Genomic DNA, 17,151 nt, shown 5'->3' on the forward strand with positions numbered 1-17,151 from the left:
CGCTCCCCTTCCATCCCCTCAGCCTCTGCTGGTGGTTCGGTCTCTGTTACTGGCGCTTCCTGAGCTCTCTGCCCTTCCCAGTCCCTCCTGAGGATGAAGTGGCTTCAGGGATTGCTTCTACCCACATTTCACTCTGTTTCTCAAATTTCGCATCTCTGAGCTCACTTTGCATTGACATTTCTTATCTAACAATACTAAAAGGAACAACATAGATTCTTGGAATGAGTAAGAAACACACAGGCTTCAGGGGACAGCTGGAGTGCAGGAGCTGTGTGGAGGGGTTAGAGCGCAGGCTGAGGACACGCGAATGCCAGCTGAGACCTGCGGGATGTGAGCGCTGCGGAGAGGAGAAGAGGCCGGAATACAGGAGAAAGCAACCCCCTCAGTCACAACCGCCTGGTCGCGTGGAGCGAGTGCCCAGCACCTGCCCTGCTGCAGAAATCGCAGTGGGATGGGCCCAGCCCCGTCGGGGATGTCTTTGGCTCCTGTGCAGAAGGAAGCCATCAGCGGCGGGGGCCAGTTCTCGAGGGATGCCACGGGGAGCCTCTTCTGGGCATGTTAGCATGGGAGTTTGAGTGTTCCTAGGGACAGGCTTTGACAGGACACTGGTGCAATAGCTGCTCTGACAGGTTTCCTGCAGCTGATGTCCCCGCTCCTGTGTGCGTTGTGAGGAAGGGAGGGGGGCTGCATTGGCCCCCGGTGAAGCAGCCTTCAAAAGCTCCAGGCTGCAGGACAGCGGGGCTGGTGCCATGCGTATGGGAGAGCAACAAGCGCGGGCTTCTGCCAGAAAGAGCAGCCTTTCACTCCTTGGTTAGCTTTGGGCAGCTGCTCTGTGCCTTCTTGAGCTGCTGCCATTGCTGCTCCATCTGTCTGGCCTCCTCGGCTTAGTACCTGCTCCGCTGGCTTCGTCCTCCTTTGCATGAAGAGCCTTCCTAGGAGGCTGCTGTGACCCCTCGTGAAAGGTCTCGGGTACTGGCACGTCCTGTCCATCACCGCCTGAGGAGCCGAGCCCTGGAGATGACCTGGAAGGCTCTGCCACGGCCACGCGCGCCCAGCGCTTCCCACAGGGCAGCAGCGGGAGCCGGTGCCGCTCCGCGCCATTGCCCTCTGTGGGGCTTCTGCGGCGAGATGAAGTGCCAGAGAATAATGTTCTCGTGGTGTGTAAGTGTCGACAAACCGAGTGGGTTTAATTGCTCTCCCTGGCAGCCAGCACGCTGCAACCTGTGCTCCTGGCAGCTCGGTGCCCGCAGCTCGGGTGCTGGCGGTGCTGGTGGCACGTGGATGCCTCGCGCTGGGCGCTCCCGGCAGGAGAGGTGGCTCTCGCTCCCTCTCCCCAGCTGCCCGTTTGATCCCACTTTGCCTGGTGCTTGCTCTTCAGCAGCGCAGCCGGGTGGACTGGAGCGGGCAGGGAGCCACCGGAGCAGACGGACAGGGCTGCGGCCACCCCTGCGCGGGTCCTCAATTGCATCCTGCGTCCAAGAGCGCCGGCGGAGCCAACCTCCTGGAAGACAGGAGACTTCTAACTGAAGGAGACAGTTGTGGAGGGGGACATGTCGCTCAGCAGTGCTTGTCTGGGATATAGAGAGATGCCTAGCAGTGTGTCTGTACCCTCCCTGTGACATGAAGGATATATGAAATTCATGTGGGTAGTGCCTCCTTCCAAATAGCCATGTTTATTATTTGCAAACGTAATTAGATCTGGCGACAGAGATCCACTGCTGCCCTGCTTGTTCCTACTGGCCTTTACATTAGAAGGTAGAGAGCGTGATGGGCTCACGGCGTCGCAAAGGCATCGTCGGCCGCTCTGTGCTCCCCTCCTTGCTCCTGGAGCACCCCGGAGAAAGGGCTGAAGGGCTGAGCTCGGGGCTGGGCTGAGCGCAGAGGTTTCTGCTCCCCTCCATGCTGCCCACCCTGCCCCGGGGCAGTACGGACCTGGAGAGGGGCAAGAGCATCTTCAACCAGCACGGGGGCGGCTCCGGTGGTGGGGAGTGGGGTTTGTGCTGCTGTAAGCACAGTAACACGGGGACAAAAGCTTTCCATCTTCACCTCCAATTTCTGCCTGAAAGGTCGTTTTCTTCTGTCAGGAAATAAAAAATTACCATAAAAATTGTTCTTTTGCAAAAGGAGGCATCTTTCTGCCCGTGACAGATTCGCTGCTGCCGTGTCCTGCGCTGGCCCATCGGGGGGGTTCATCCGCTGCTTGAACGGCTGCTCCTGAGCCGCGCTGGTCCCCGGGCGTTTCCATCCCGTATCCCTTCTGCGCTGGTACCCGTCAAACAAAGCTGGGAGAAACCATCTGTTGGTGCTTGTGCTCCCTTTGCACGTTATACAGTTACATGGGAATTAATTTTAAAATATGCCTTATCTTATTTGTGACTTCAGTCTCCCTTGGGGTAAGAGAAATCCTGTTCAAACCAATTACTGTTCACCCAGGAATTGCTCTACCGGTTTCTTCCCCTGTGGACGTTGCTGGTCGGATAACAGAGCCTGAGTGCCTGGGGTAAGGTGGCAGACTTCGGACTCCAGGTCTGATTTGTAGAGCGTGCATCACTTACATTAAACTTGTCATTATATTCATGTTCTTGGGTGCAATACTTAACGATAAACTTTTCAGTCTCGTCTCTGCAATCTCCATCCCTTCTCCACTCCTCGGAGCAGCACGGTCCTGCCGGGCTCCGGTCTCTCTTGACGTACAGGCGGTTTAATTCTTTTTAATCAGATGTGCTATTTCAGGTCATTTTATTTTCTGAACCCATATAAGTGGCAAAGATGTACTGTCTGTCTCCCAAACATCAGGATTCATGATTGTGCTGTGAAATGTTTGCTTTTACTGTGCTCATAAAAACGCAGGCCAAGTCAAAGCGGAGCTGTCCCGGGGTTCGGCTGATCCATAAATCACAGCTCCCAGGGCCTGGGCTTTCATTTCTGATCTCCATGCAATGGGATTTCTTCTCCGGAAGTAATTTTTTTTTTTTCCCCCCCTTCCTTTGCGGCATAATATAAAGTATTAAACAAAAAGTTTTCCTAGATGGAATGCAGATTTTATTTGTATAGGATCAGTGAGAAATAAACTTTTCTCCCCGAATCCCATTAGTTCAAGAAATGCACCGATCTCGGGGTAACGAGACTCGTAACAAAGAGTTTCTGCCTGCAGTAGATCTGCAGACACCCTCTGCTATTATATTAATGTGATATATGGTGACGGGTGATGTAGTATGTACTTATTTTTCTTCATTTGTAGTAAACCAGCCGCAGATAGATAAGGAGCGGCTCAGGCGATTAACCCTTTGGGCTCCGTGAGCGTACAGGGAGCAGCGAGTGCTGAACTGGGGGGTTGGGGGGTGTGTGGATTTTGATGGGGTTGGGTTTGCTTTTGTGGTTTTTTTTTTTTTTTTCCTGTTCAGGTGTAAAAGAGATTTGGGCAACAGCAGATCCCGTAGTCATTTCCCGAAGAGGCAGCGGCGTTAATGCTGCAGCTGGGCTCCGTCCCGTGGCAGCAGCGTGCTCCGCGCAGGGATGCAACGCGCCCCATTCGCTTCTGCGCGCTAAAACGTGGCACAATTTTGCCGTGGTGTTAAATACGGATCCTATTGCAGCAAAGCAGCGACGGTGCCGGCAAATGTGGGAGCCATCAGGGCTCGTCGTTTTTCCCTTGTACACGGTACGGTGGTGCCAAACCAAACAGTGTCAGCGGAGCCCTGAGCGAGGCCCCGACCGAGGGTCTGTAAAAGCCGAGCGCGAGGAGGAATGAATGAGCAACGGGGGCTGCGCACCTGGGGTTGTGGATGCAGCGCGGAACCGCAGTGAGAGTGATACACATGGGTGTTCCTAAAGATGAAAAAATAGTGGTGTCTTCCTCTGAGAGCACAGCCCAGCTCCTCCCTGGGGGCGTTCCAGTTCAGCGGGGCTGGGGGGGCTCCCCAGAGCTGGTCACATTTTCATAACTTTTCCCAATGAACAGCAAACTGAGGAGTTGAAGTCTCCAGCATTTTTTTTTTTTCAAACATCCAGAATTTAGAATAATCCCATGTATAATTTGATATTTCAGAACATTTTAAACTCTTTCTGCTAAATCCCTGAAGTTCTGCATCTCTGGCCTGGCCGATGTGTGGGCGAGTCCCGCGGGGGCTGAGCTTGCCACGGCCACCTGGGGCTCCGGGAGGGGCTTTTTCTAATTGTCGTTTCTCTGGATGTAGAGAGGACGAGTAAGAGGAAAAGGCAGGAAGCAAAACAGGATAAATACTGAGCTGCCTCCTGACAGTTGCTGTAGCACTATTGGTTGCTAATATTAAATTCATATTAAATTCAAACCAGCTCAGCAATGTGCAGTGTGCTTGCTGCAAAGCACCATAACTCCCGGTATTTATGACGCCACAGTAACGCAGAGGACACAGCCAGGAGCTTCGGTGCTTCAAGAGCCAGATTCCCAGGGAAAATATTCTGCCTTGTTCTAAGCCGTGGACGCTGGAATCCAAAATGCCATTTCACATATCCAGCATTGCTACCAAATAATTTTATCCCTGGGAAGTCAGTTCACACTTCCTACCACTGACGTTATTCTAATTCTAGTTTACGCTTTATGGGACCTACGTTCAGGTAATGACGAGGCCTGATAAAAGTCCATTTTGGCCATCTTCATTAACGTGGTTTGTGTCCTTGCTTCCCTGGAAGTCGTGGGTTACTGGTTTAGCACCAGCTGAGACGCCCTTTGCACAGGGGTAAATGATGATAACAAACTGCTCGGAAGCAGCCGGGGCCCCGAGTGGGTCCCTCGGGGGTCTCGGGTCCCAGACGCTGCCCCCCCAGCCCAGGCAGGAGGGAGCCAGTGCTTGCCTGGCCCCGGTGCCACCTCCAGCTCCCCGTAACTAAATGAGCTTTACAGGAGAGCCCCGTTTGCTGAAGTGTCTCTGAGATGCTCCGAGTTATATATTTAAAGAAAATCAATTGCACGGAGAAGAGATTGGCTCGTAGCTGCCTCATCCTTCTGCGATCGCTAATGGCACCTTGGAGGAGCTGCACTTCCCAACTTGACTGAAAGGGAAAATCCTGTGTATCTCCAGTAGCCGCATCCCTCTGTGCGAGCAGGAGCTGGGCCCGGAGGCAGGAGATTGCTCCGCTCCTAAAGCCAGGGAATTTGTGTTTCGAGCACTGGCGGAGCGTTACAGAGAGCAAGGGGGAGAGCGTCGGGAGGGGCCGGGGCTGCCGCAGCAGGGCCCGTTCCAACAGACTCTCTGTGGCAGTCGTGATTAATTCATATTTTTCACTTCCCGCTTTCTAAACTAAGTGTTACCGAAGATTTTTATTATTGTTACAAGTTATTACTACACGTGCTTTTTTTGAGAGCGGAAGCTGAGGCATGCGAGCTGGAGGGACCCCAGCGATGATGCTTGTTCTGCCCAGTCTCCACCAAGGGCCGGTGCCTTTCCCAGTCCCCCCAGCACGTCTCCACGCTGGACCAGAGCTCTCCTGCCCTGCAGAGCCTCTGGGGAGGCTGGAGACGCGGGAGAACAGGCACCAACTTCCTGCTTTTCATCCAGCGTCTCTTGCTCATCTCCGGAACAAGGTGAAAATTAAAGGAAGGAGATTAACCCCATTATTTCTGAGCTCAAAATGGTTTTATGGTTGGGCTTTGATTGGATCTAAATTTTTTTTTTTTTAATCGGTTTTCATTCTATCTCAGTGTTTTCTACCCAAAGCCAAATGAGTGTGTTCTGGCTTGCACCACGCTGTCCAGGGCAGCTTGGCTGCGGCCGTGAGACCCCAGGAGGATGAACGGGGCTGCTCACAACCAAATCCAATATACGGAATGGGAAGGAAAAATTCAAAGCACCAGAACCGCTGCACTGCTGAGACTTGTTTTCCTATTTGTTTCCCTTTGCTTTACCAAGGGAAACTTATGAGATGTCAGAGCTTGTTAATGTTGTTGATGTTGGAGGAGCAACAAGCACCCTGGGCTGAGAGGCTCCAAAAAAAATAAAAATAAGGGAGCGAGGGAGGTGGTTGCCCAAGGCCAAACTCATTAGCTGGGATCGTGCTCCTCGCCGCGCGCGGGGCGGGGGATGCTGGCAGGGGAGTGGGGATGCTGCGGCTCCCAGGGGCGCGGAGCAGGATGCTGGGGATGGGAGCGGGGACAGGGACCGGCCAGCACCGGGCACGCAGGATCCAGCCCCGTGGGCTCTGGGCATGGGGAAATGATCCGGCGGTGCCTGCTCCACGTGGGAGGATGCGTCGGCTCTCAAAGCGAGAGGTGGGAAGGAGAGCAAAGGGAGAAGCAGCACATGCCAGGCACGCTGAGCAGCTCGTTGGGAGCTTTGTAAATAATTAAAGTCCCTCTCAATGTGAAAAATAACAATGTCGTTAGCACTCCCTGTATTTCAGTGGCGCTACAGCAGCCGCTGCCCTTTGCAGCTGATTTTTTTACCATCCGCATCCAGGCTGGAGGACGCAGCCGGCTCGCGGGGGCAGTGGGGTGCTGCGGGCTCGGGGGGTTGTGGCACCCCCAGCCTGACCGGCGCTGCCGAAAGTGCGGGGTCTGCCGTGAAGCAGGGGACGACGGCTCCCACCGTACCCTAAAGCCGGGACGGCGGCTCCCTCCCTGCAGGGGAAGGTGGGCCTGTTGGACGCACCGGGAGCACGTTCCTGGAACTGGGGCTCGCTCCGGGAGGGGAAGGTTGTTCTCAGGGCTGATGAGAAGTATCAGTCTAAGGATAGTTAAAAGCCTTGCGTTAAAGAACCCCAGCCCGCGGTGAGGAGAATAAGCTGGGCTGCTCGGAGGAAGGCTGGGGAGGTAGCGCCAGCGAGACATGAGATGTCAAATTACTCCTCACTGTTAAATTACCTGATTAATTTAACCATTGTTTTGCTTGTGGTTGAGCCCTGTTTCTACGGATGGATCCATTATTCATCAGGACTGTCCTGAATATTTTAAGCAATCGGTTTTTGTCCTGCGTGTTCCTCGGTGCTGGCGTGTTCTCCGAGCTGCCGTGTGCGACCCTGGTCCCCGCAGGAGGAGGAACGGCACCTCCGGGCTGGAAACGCCTGCAGAACTCTATCAACTCTTTTCGTAGGGGTACAAGGACTGTACCTGAACTCCTACGTAATTAATTGCACAGCGGGCTATTAATAGGCAAATGAAGAAGCCAGACAAAGAGGGGCATGCAAGGGAATCAATTTTCTTTTTAATGTGTTTGTTTCTCTGTTTGTGTGTTATGATAGATGTTAGCCGACAGCAGATTATGTTAGACACAGCAACTAATAGGATGACACTCTGAAGAAGACAAATATATTCATTATTCCATTATGGCCATAGCACTTGGAAATGCAAAACTATGGGTTTGGGGTATAGGCTTCGTTCCAATGACTTGATTATTTCTAAATGAAACTTGAAATGTTGCAGCTAGCAAATTCTTTTGCATAAAGTATGCAAAGTTTCCGTCCCAGTTATTTAGCCATGGTTACCCAAAACATCATTATTCTTTAAACGCATATATTTATGTCTATGACATGAGGGGGGAGGGGGAAGGGAATATAGCTAATTCTTGCTGTGCTTCCTTGAAGCATATTTCCAGCTCTGGTTATTTGTCAACAAAGTCTCCCTGTGCGCAACCGTGCGGCAGTTCCTGGTGAACCACGTGAAAGGCAAAAGGCTGCGGAACTCGCGGCAAGAAGCAAGAGCCTCCCCTTAACTTTGTGGGCAGGTAACAGAGCGGCTTTGCGCAGTGATGGTTACAGGAATCCCATAGAAAAGCTGTTGGGTTTTTTAATCCATTCCAATGGCTTTTCCCACAGCGGTGCCGTAACCCTGCTGCGGGGATGGGCATGTCCCACCGGATGAGAATGAGCCTGCGCGAGACCACGCTCCATCTGTGCCCCCCTGGGCTCCAGAACCCAGTCAGAGTGGAAATAGTCCCCAAAACCTGTCCCCTCTCTCCAGGGAAAGTGTTGACATTTAAATTCTTTGCACCTCTGTCTTTGAACAAAAGTGTTTTATACAGTTCTCGAGATAAAAGACACTCGCAAGGTTATTTTGGGAGCAGTTTTGCAAGCTGGTTTCAAATTCAGCAGCATGTAAAGGGCTGGGAGCCATGGCTTTGCCTTGAGCCTGAATTAAATATGTTCGCGAGCGCAAAACAAGCGCGTGTCCCAGTGTCCCTCGGAGGTGACAGCAAACGCTTCCAGGGCCACCTGGAGCCAGCCCCCGCCGCAGGGTGAGGGGTGAGCAGCGCATCCCCCGCACTCGCTACGGGGCGGCAGCCGCTGAGGCAGACCCAGAGGAGACGAACGCACGAGACACGCAACTAACTCCGAAATACTTAAGCAAATTGTGCACTGTGACGTTTTAGTGATCCGTCCGCAGGAGTTTGGTACGAAGCCTGTTCCTTCACTCCGTTTTCCCTCGTCTGGGTCTGTGTAACGTGGGATCGGGCTGTGGGATCTGGTTTGCGAGCGTTGGCAGGACAAGGATCCCGGCATCTGTTCCACACCCCGGCAGTGACCAGCGGTAAGGGAAAGCGGCTGGCTCTCTGCGGTGCCGGCAGCTCGCGGGGCGCGTGGAGGGGCTGCAGCAGCCTGTGCCGCCGGTGCTGTGCCCGGTGCTGCGCTGCCGGCTGCGTGCCAGCTTATTTTCCATTCGTGTTGGAATTACGGTTTACAAGCCAAATACCTCCACTGTGAAATCTGCCTCAGGGTGGAAAGATTCGGTTAGAAGTTGAGACCTTAGAGGACAAAAAAGCCCAACAAACAAAATGACTCTCCCTTCCACTGCGCCCATTGACATGCGAGTCCTTGCTGTAAGCCTGGCGCAGTCTTTCTTCCTACTAGTCATAAATCAGGTTGTCTCAGCATCATTTTTTTCTGGCCATGACCAGTGATTCATGTTAGAAAAGCAGTTCTGGTGTCAGTGGCGATGAGCGATGTCAATGTTTCCAAAGAGGAGAGAGTTGGTGGAGGCTGCCCCGGTGAGACCCCCACGCCCCCGCCGGGCTGTGTCCGGGCCCAGCCCCGCACGGCGCCGCAGCTGGGGGGGCATATGGTGTGCCAGCCTTCGGCCGAGCGGCACGTGGGGACGGTTATTAACCTGAGCCGCTGCTGGCACCCGCTCGGTGCAGACTCAGCCTTTGCAGGCCGGAGTTCCCTTGGTCACTGTTTGAAATTTAATTATCACTAATAATAATAATATTGCTGTGATGCGAACAGAGGAGAAATAGAGGAGCCGGTGTGGATGTGTCTCTGTGGCTTGCCAGGGGGCGGCCACTGCTTTGGGGTGCGGTGCTCCCATGGCGGTGCGGCATGCTGGGGACCGTCCCCGGTGCAGCGGGACCCCCGGCGAGACCCCTCTCCCGCCAGCTCCGGGCTCACCGCCTGGGCACCCGCACCGCGGCTCGGCAGGGACCCTGGGCAGGTTCTCCAGGTTCTTGGAGATTTCTGAGATTTATAGAACAAAAACTTACTGACAGCTGAAAGTATTTTTTTTAAATCACAAAGACTGAGAAATGAGGACCTTGGAACGTCATTCTCTGGCAGGTTCTTTCACAGCTCGCTCCATTACAGCCTGTGCGTGTCCAGAGCTGGCGCTGGGGAGGATGGAGCCCACCGTCAGGGTTCGCAGCAGCTTTCCAAGTGTCTCTGGAGAGCAGCTGCTCACGAGCACGAGGGCACCCGTGCACAGCAGGCACTCATGTCGTCGGAAGTGACGATTAAAGTCTCCCTCACGCTGTGTTTAGAGCTATTTTGGGGAGCCCGGGGAAGTTCTGCGTCTCAGCGCGAGGTGCGTTCGTTAGAGGGGAGTGACCCAGCCCTGATTGCGGGCAGCTCCCGACCTGCGATTCAGAATGCACGTGGCAGGGACTGCGGTGTGGCTGGGGAAAAGACAGACAGGTCAGATGCGAGGGGTAAGCTTATTTCTGAGAACGGTCCCTGGGGAGATGAAGCCCCGGGAGAGCTCAGCGGGGCCTTGCGGCCATTCCCCTCTCTGAGCTGCTGCCCGCAGCCGGGCCAGATGTTCCCCGTGAAGCCGTGCCTTCTCCCCTTCCAGCTGCGGGGTCGGGCGTTCCCACAGCTCGGTGACAGATTTTCTTTCACCCTGTCACTTCTCTCCGGAGAGCTCTGCACTAAGCTTTCCAGTTCCCCAGAGCCTCGTCGGCACAAGCTGAGCTTTCCCAAGTGGAAGCGAAGCACAGGTAACGTCACGGAGACGAGACGGGAGATTACGCCAGACACACGTCCTCGTCCCCCCAGTGGCTGGCTGACGTTTTCCCAAAAAATGGAGCATCCTTCTCTTGCCCGGCCGCAGAAGGGGTTTCTGCCAGAAATGCCCAGTTCTCCCCGAGCGCGGCAAGGTGGTTGTGTTTGGGTGTTTTAATGGCAGCCGGCAGCTCCCCGATGAGCACAGGCCTTTCCAGTGCTCCCCCCTTGTCTGTCAGTGAGTGCAACAAACTCCAGTTTTCAAGTGAGAAGTGAGCGATGAGCCGTTGGTGCCGGAGGGGACGGCACGGGGATGCTCCCCCGGGGGGGCGGGACGGGAGAGGCTGCTCTGTGCGGTGCACGGACGGCTCGCACCGAGTACCGCGGGACGTGCTGCTGCTGCTCCTCACTCACCCAGCACGGCATTTATCACGGTGATTATGGTATGCGTTTCCGCACAAGCGCTTGTCCTTGATGGGGGCATTCTGGCTGCTGGTACTGGGTTTCTTTGCGCGGGCAGAGACATGACGGATGACTCTGGGAGGGCAGAAACGCTCCTTGAGACGCCCGGGAAGCCGAAGGCACGCGTTACCACCACGGCACTCTGCAGCGCCTTCTGTTTCGCGGTTATTTCTGTGCGTCTTCATTTGGCATCTAATTTTTGTCTGCGGGAGTGGTTTGTTCTCCCAGGTCACTAATGTCAGCAGCACAAATCTGATTTCTCAGGCTACGGACTTTGTTTAGATACCCCTTGAGGAAATGCTTCCCATCAGGAGGCAAATCCATCAATAAAAGATTTATTATTAGCAGCGGTTGTCTGGGCCACGGCAGCCTGTCAAGACCCCTGGCAGGCACCTGTCGCACCAGCCACCGTCGTCCCACGTACCAAAACCCACGGGCTCTGCCCCGGAGAGAGCGGAGCCGCAGCAGCCGGGAGAAGCAAACAGTGGGTACTGGGAGGGCCCTGGGATACAGGAGTGTCCGTGCGGCAGCTGCGCTCTGCACGTCGCATCCTCTCGGGCTGTGTCCGCTTTTTTTTTTTTTTTTTCTGTGAGAAAGAAAAAGCTGACAGAAGTCAGTGCGGCTCAGTTACGTGCAAAGAAAGATCTTTGTGTCTATCAGGCATCTATCTATCACGGATCTGTCTGTGTTTAGAGCTATGGGGCATGTCGCTCGCAGGCAGGACATGGAAATAGCGGTCTTATTTTGAGGGTGAAGGTGATTCTCTACTTGCTGGTACAAGAAACCCTTTGGAAATGAAGGAGAGGGAGCAACGCCATTCACGATATTGTTTTAGCAGAAGGTTTGCAGCGATGCAAATCTTGGGTTGATGGTTGGACTCAATGATGTGAAAGGCCTCTCCCAACCTAGGCAATTCTGCGACGCCTCGCCGGAGGTGAGGCATCCCATTTAAACGGCGCTTTCCTTGCCCTTACCTGTGAGGCATCCCATTTAAATGGCGCTTTCCTTGCCCTTAAGCGAGGTTGCTGGGGCTGCAGGAACGCACCGTAGTGGTGACAAAAAGGGACCTGCGCCGGCTGCGCGACAGGCAGGGAGCAGAGGGTGATGCTGCGCTGTCGGCGGAGCTCAGGCTCGGAAAAGGAGGTAACGTGCAGCTTCTTCCTGGGCCGCCGCACCTCTTCCCTCTTCTCTTGCGCCAGCAGAAATGAATAGCAGTCACCCTCCAGAAAACAGTGACATCAGCGTAGGAAAATAAGCTCTGGCTGCTGCGGGCGGGTTTGCAGAGCTGGGGCTGAGCGCTGGAGGTGAGGTTTTACCAAGGGGTCAACTCGCAGCTAAGAAAGGATGGAGTTTTTAAACAAGCTGGGCATGCATCAGCGGCCTCCTTTGTGTGTGCAGCTGGATGCAAAACGGGGAAGCTGAACGTGCAGATGTGTAATTGGCCAGAGAAGAGAGTGTTTGCATATGCAAATTTGCTGGCTGAGTAACTATTCATTCTCTAAAACTGGGTTTTCATCGGGGCTTTAGGTCAAGATGTTTTGCAATGAGGCATTGATAACTGCTTCCTCTCAACTCTGCTCTGAAGCCTAACAATAGCAGTTATTGTGGACGACACACCACAGAACTGGTACAGCTTATGCAAATATCTAACGTTGCAAATGTACCCCCCATCACTGAATGCACAAATTAGACCTAAAATTAGCAAATTAGGCACTTAGTTTCTACTTATGTACATCCAAGCAAACCCTATAGTCGTTAATCCGGGAAAATCCTCGCTGAAGCTGCATCGTTAGCCGTTCCCACCCAGCAACGCTCTCGCAAAAGAGCGAAATGGGGAGATTAATGCTCCCCCTCTGCTGTCCCCGAAACTTCTCCCAGCAGAAATGTCAACAGAACATGCAAAATTATTCAGCAAACACTTGCTCCTACAGCAGCCGAACGTTCGGTTATTAATGCCACATCCCAGGCGCACACCTATGTATGACCAACAGACCGTTGTAGCTTGAAATCAGAATTAATTAAACCTTGTTTACCATTTGGAATTAGCGAGCTAATGAATATCATACCTCTGAGGCATCCATCTTGGTCAAACACATTGTGCCTCACAGCTGTTGTTTTTGTCTGGGTTAGGTTTGCTCCAGTTTGTATGAAGATGTCTACAAAGTAATAAGCCCTGCACTTATTCGACTCAAAAAAAAAAAAAAAAAATTTTTATTAGCTTCAGAGGAATTGGGTTTTCTACGTTTTGCCTGGCAATAAAAGCTGATTTGTTCTGTATCTGCCTGATCGAGTACTTGGGTGCTGGCTATTACTTAAATCTAATGACTCTTCTTAAAAGGCACTAAGGTTGTCTCCTGTGAGCAAACACACTGGGTTTGTGAGACGGCCTGCTGATTACTCCCTTACAGATGTGGTCACACCTCTGCTATTAAATTTTACCTGTATAAACAATTCCAACACGCGGACATACTGCTATACGGTTATTTATACCCACTTTATTAAGGTTATTTTTTTGGCAATCGCACTGCTTTTAAATCTGCCGTGGCTTATTTAGTACCAAGTGACAGAAAATTCATTATGTCACGCGGAAGCATCGCTTTTACCCCTCTATCTCTGGCCGCCTGCCTTTATTTAATGCTGCGGGTGATGACAGAGAGCAAGCCGACCGGAGATAGCAGTCTGTCTTCCCAGATATCTTTCAGGCTCTGCTTTTTTCCAGTGCCCGTTTTCCTGGCCAGGAGAGGAGGCAGCTGCCTTCCTGCCAGAGGGAAGCGTTTCTCCGTCCCTCTCCGCAGCGATGCCCCGGCGTTAGCCGGAGCCCAGGGCTCTGCGTGGGGAGCCAGGGCCCTGCATCCCGGGGGGGTACCCGGGAGCAGGAGGGATGGGGAGGGATGCCTTGGCACCGGCTGCGTGGGCAGCGGGGTGCGGGACCCTATCCCGTGGGAAGGGGCATCCGTCCTGCCTGGGCAGCCCCCAGCCCCCCCCGCGGGGAGAGAACCCCCCCCGCACGTCGAACCCCCCTTTGGCCAAAGCAGCCTCTTCCCTTGAGAAGCCGTTAGGTGAAAATCACAAGCTCTAATCCCGGCACAGCACCCCGGGCAGAGTAATGTGGATTAAAGTGGGCTTCTTTTATTGACATATTGCCTGTCAGAGGGAGGATATATATATTTTTTAAACGAGCATCCACTTCGAGCAAGTTCAGATGAGTAATACCGCTGTCAGCCCCGCAGAGGGGCAGTGTCTTGTATAGAGATCAGCTCTTAAATAAGTGGTCCCTGACCAGATAAAATCCAGACCGAAGTCCTGATTGCAAACCCTGTGTTGCTTAGCACTTGTTGCCACGCTACGGGAGAGCCCGCCGTGCCGTGGTACGCTGGCGTTGCATTAAGAAAAACTGCCTGGATTTGGAGCAAATGGGCTGGTTGGAATATTGCGAAGGCAGCTGAAGCGAGATGTGCAGATAGAAATGCAGTTTCGGTGCTTCCCAGCCCTGGCGGGAGCAGAAGGGGAGGAGCAGAGCGTGCTGTGTCGGGGACGTGCTTAACCGGGGATGTGACCTTGCCTTTGCTTGTCTTTTCCTTCGTGCTCCCCAATAAATCAGACACTTATCTCTGCTTATTGCTTATTTATGACTTCATTTCACCCGCAGTGCCAGCGAGGGGTGGGGGACGGGGGGGCCACGGCCGCCCCTGGCAGTGGCGTGTCACCGGTGCCGCACACACACGCGTGTGCGCGTCTCTGCATCGCCGTGACAAACAGCAAGTGCTGTAAATGACAACAGAAAGGCCCTGCTGGGGACCTGCCGGCTCCGGCAGCAAATGCCACCCAGCCATCTGTTCAAACCGGCTGAACTCTCGGCCTTCTCTGCGTTTTGAGCAGACTTCACACCCTCGCCGGCACGCGGAGCGCCTCCCCTGCGGAGTGGACACGGGTCTTGCTCCCAGGGGCACCGCGTCCCCTCTGCTCCCAGGCCCAGGCTGCGTCCCCGGCGTGGCTGGATCTGTGTCCTCCGGCCCTCAGGGCCGGCTGCCGCCTCCTGGGGGGTCGTGGGGAGCGAGGAGACGCTGCGGTTGCGGGAGGATGCTGACGGTGGGTGATTCGGCAGCACGTAGCCCCACCTGCATCCCGCAGCAGAGCCACGTGCCACCACCCGGCGCGGCCCGTGGCACTCGGGGGTTTTAAGCACCGAGTTTTATATCACTCCAGTTCCTGGGATCAGGGAGCCTGGACCCTGGCGAGACGTACCCTTCCGAGGCAGCGGGCTAAATCGGAACACTACGTTCCAGGCAGTGCTCTGCCCGGCTCTCGCGGGAGACCAGGCTAGATGGCTGCAAGGACACTTTCTGGCTTTAAAATCTATGACTTTCTGAGTTCACTTTACGCTGGATGTAAACCTGAGGAAGCACTGTGGGACGGAGGACGTGTGGATAAATGCAGGGTGGAAGCAGACGGAGGCACACTCGGTGCTGCTGTAGCTCAGGGTGGGAATACACATGTCCTTGCATCGATTTTTCTGTCCAAAATGTTTCATCTGGAGTTCACAGCACTGGCTAAAATGTATATATATCTATCTCTCTCTGGAGGAGTCTCGTCTGCTTGCTAAAGAGGAAGAAATACAAATCGCCTCTGTGCAGCACTCTGACTCACGGCCGGGGTAAGAACCAGTCCCCTGTCTCCAAGATGAAAGATTATTTGTAATCATATTAATAAGCAAACTGGAGACAAGCCTCTCCCAGCCTTAATGAAATGTCCATTGACTCCAGGTCTGACCCTGGATTCAGCATCCATGGGCCCGGCTCAGCCCTGCTCGTCCCTGCACGCTGCCCGGCTGCCCGTCGCCCGCTTTCCCCAGCGACAGGACGAGGAGGAACCAGGCCTGAAGCGTTACCGTGTATAAAACTAGTAACGAGCCATTTTCTTTCACAAAGCCCCTGGAGGTCTCGTGTGAGCAGTGGTGGGTGCAGACCCGCTAAACGTGGCTGAGGAGCCAGACCTGCAAACCCTTCAGTACAGCGGGGGGACAGTGAAGGAGCAAGCGGGCGATGCTCAGCGCAGCAGAGACGCGGGGACGCGGGTACCCCCCATGGGGCTGTGGGTGCCCCCCAAGGGGCTGCGGGTGCCCCCGGGGCTGTTGGGTGCCCCCCCGGGGCTGCGTGCTCGGGAGCCGGGCGACGCAGCGAGGCAGGTCCCTGCGGCTCCACGGGGAGAGGCAGCTCTGCGGAGGTGTCGGAGTTTTCTGCGTGAGCCTCGTCCACTGGCCTCGGTCTTCCCAAGCGCTTGGGGAAAAGGCAGCAAAAGCGAACAGGGCAGTAAATAGGGCTGTGGCTGGAGGATGGATTTGGGTGACTGGTGTCCTGCTGGGGAAGGCACGGGGAGGTGCTGGGCGATCTCCTCCTGCAGCAAACACGGCTCAGGGACCGTCAGGGTCCGGCTCGGTGCCTCAGGCTGTCAGTGCCCATCCTGCCCTTTGCTCTGATGCTGATTTCTGATGGAGTCCCCCCGGTTCGGTTCCTTGGGAGCAGACCCGCGCTCGGCTGCTCTTTGCCGAGGGGCGACTCGCCGTTTGTTGGCCGCGCTGTGCTGCGCGATGCTCCCAAACCCACGCACCCGCCGTCCCTTCCTCCTCCGGCTGACCAGAAAAACTATTTTTAAACAAAGCGGCAAAGGGGACGTGCAGTGTCAGGAAATCGCGTGTCTGGGGGTGCTGCCCAGGGCGGCAGCGTGTGCCTGCACCCGAGGCGGTGGCAAAGCGGAGGGGGGGCAGAGGAGGGAGGGGAGGGCAAAGCTGCTCCCCCCGGCCCCAGCTCCGGGGCTGTTCGGGGTTTGAGCCTCCAGACGGGAGATTTACCCAAAGGCCTGCGGGAACCATCAGCGAAAGTGCAAGAAACCAAACTTTCATTTAAACCCTAAAGCTTCACTTTTACGATCGTTATTATTTTAAACCCCCTTAGCTTTTCCCCCATTCATTTCCATCCAGAATAATGAGGGACACATTAGCAGAAGGTGATTTAATTGCAGGAACTTTCGCAAAACAAGGAGTCTCGTTTTCTTTAATCCAGAGCGTTAGCAATTCCCCACATGCTTATGTTCATTTTAAGAATCAATAAAGCACAAACATGTCTAATTACCCTAAAATATTTCGCAAAATCAGAAGTCAGATTAGATTTTGCTTAAGCGTCAAATAGAAATTTTAATGTCCGCCAGAATCGATATGTTACCCACGGGTCCCAAGATTTTCACTTACATGCTTGATCATACATTATAATGAAGGTTTGTAATAACATTAAAATCTTCTTGAATGCATTTTCTGTATAATTTACTTTTTTTCCCACTCTCTGTACCACCGAGATTCAAATATAATTACTCAGAAAAATAATGCACAGCTGCTTTTCTTGTCCTGTATTCTGAATTTACTCGCTGATGAACATCAGCCTGAAATATTTTGACTATTTAATTAAGGTCTTACTAAAAATACTTCAGCTGCATTGTAATTCTTCCAAAATTGGG

Source organism: Chroicocephalus ridibundus, chromosome 20 (genome assembly GCF_963924245.1).
Source record: "Chroicocephalus ridibundus chromosome 20, bChrRid1.1, whole genome shotgun sequence".
NCBI classification, from domain to species: Eukaryota; Metazoa; Chordata; class Aves; order Charadriiformes; family Laridae; genus Chroicocephalus; species Chroicocephalus ridibundus.